General features: G+C 32.3%; 1 pseudogene; it reads left to right on the top strand.

Moving 5' to 3' along the window:
* LOC109849434 overlaps nucleotides 1-2,129 on the top strand; it is a 4,155-nt pseudogene extending 2,026 nt beyond the window's left edge.

Genomic DNA, 2,198 nt, shown 5'->3' with positions numbered 1-2,198 from the left:
GCAAGCCCCAATCTTTGTCAAGCGTCGGGCACCTTGACAGAAACTTCATGTAAGTCTCACAATACAAGAAAGAATTAATTGATAAATAATCAAGTACCAAAAAAAATCATAAACAAAAGAAATAACAATCATATCTAAGTATACAATCCGATATCCTGTAAACTTACTTGAGAATTGGATGAACTGAACAAGAACAAATTATATATGATTCATCTATAAAAAATATTCTGTGAATTATATGAAAAATAATAACATGAGGAGAATAAAATATTTCTCTACTTATTGGTGTCTCGCTCACTCAATTGCACTAAATAATAAATTAGTTCCCAACATAAAAAAAATGGTGAGCCAAAGGCCTGATCAGTTAAAAAAAATAAAAAGGAGCAATTTTTATGTACATTTACAAAGATCTTTATCTATGTACATCTTCCAACCGAATTTCTCTCTTAGATGGGGGTGAAGAGAATTAGAGAATGTAGTAACCCTAGATTAGGGACCATAACCCCTTATTTATAGATGTTGTACTTTTGTAATTTAGCCCCTCAATAAATCACAATTACAACCTGGTGTCTGCACATATAACCCCATGATTCTATTTAAATACCCATTAACCCAACTTAATTGATCACTTTAGTGGGTTATCCTGAAAGATAGCAATACACATTTATTAATCATATGTGCCCACAAATAGAATTATTAGATTAAATCCAACAATATGATGGTGTCTTTGGTTTAGTACCAGGCTCCGAATCTCATGGTAAGTATTTAAATGCAATTTTTGCAAGATAACTCTCAGTACTATGCTTTCATCATCTGGTGATATGTTAAGTGACTTCAATCATTTATTCACGTATGCATATGCTACAAGTTTTGAAGGTAGATTATTTTAAATTTGAAGTAGTCCTTTTTCTGAAGCAATTTTCAAGTGTTATCAATAGTAAATTAAATTCTTACATAATGAAATATATTGAAGATTTGAGGGACTAATATTGAAATAACGTATCTCTTTAATATATGTTAGACATTAGATTTGGTTATGGTTCTTGATTACAGATGATTGTTTTAGTTTCTCAAGTTTGAACCTGATATTAGGTAGATCAACATTTATCTGCATTCCGCATGTATCTTTTAAAATTAATAATATATATTATAAATACTCTTTTCACCCCCATAAGCTAATATTTCGAATAAACCTGCAAAAATAAATCCAGAAATCAAACTCGAAAACTTTGCGTGAGTGAGAGGGAGCTGCGACCGTAATATATCTTCTATCAAATTTTGAGTTCTTTCAGAACGATAGAAATCAATTCGACTGTTTTGATGACTGCATTCGGAGCATGCAGGTATTGTATCATTGAAGTACCCATGTCATCTGAGTAAAGAATAGAGCTTCAGTTTTGTGTTTCCGTGATAAAGCATCGTGTTGGTTAAAATAAGCAAAATGTCCCTGGATGCCTTACGCAACTTTGTACGTCAAGTTTCCCTTGTTAAACAATGATATCCCTTCACAGTTTGCGTTAGAATATCCTTTTTGTATCTTTTCTTGTTTTTGTTAGTATTTCTGAATTTTCTACATTTTAGGATTTTGTTTATAAAAAAACAGAGTGTAGAGGTGGAAGTGCACAAGATCAAGCCTAATTGGAAAAACTGGATCGTGCCAATTGAAACAGCAATATAGTAAAATCAATCAGCGGAGATGGTATGGTTATGTGAAACATGGATCATGAAAAAACTCAAGAGTTGCCTGGAGGTCCTGGAATATTAAATATGATACTATGAGAAATAATTTTGACCATCTTGCAGGACGCTAAGCATGGTTTGTATTTTCAATAGATTGCAAGGAAGGAATTATTGAGTTACTAACTGTTTATGATATAACCTAATATGGACAGATATTGACAGAGAAGTAAAGTGCTAGTTTTCAACAAAGTATCAAGTAGACTCATAGTATTCATTGTCTTTTACTAAGGGTTTTTTGAGTTCTAAACTATAAGTAATACAGAGCATAAATTATTTCTCATAGTATTCATTGTCGTATAATACAAACATTCCAAAGTAAATGAAAATGTCATTGAAATCACTAAAAATAATTAGCTCACAGCGTAGAGATTCAAAGCATAGAGCGAAGGAAGAACATAAACCTTGGCGGTGTACTGATTGCAGGCTGTCTGGCCGACGAAGTAATCAGCTGCAGCCGC

This window comes from Asparagus officinalis, chromosome 7 (assembly GCF_001876935.1).
Source record: "Asparagus officinalis chromosome 7, Aspof.V1, whole genome shotgun sequence".
In the NCBI taxonomy this organism is placed as follows: Eukaryota; Viridiplantae; Streptophyta; class Magnoliopsida; order Asparagales; family Asparagaceae; genus Asparagus; species Asparagus officinalis.
The sequence above is the reverse complement of the archived record's forward strand: the minus strand, read 5'-3'. Positions and strand labels throughout refer to the sequence as shown.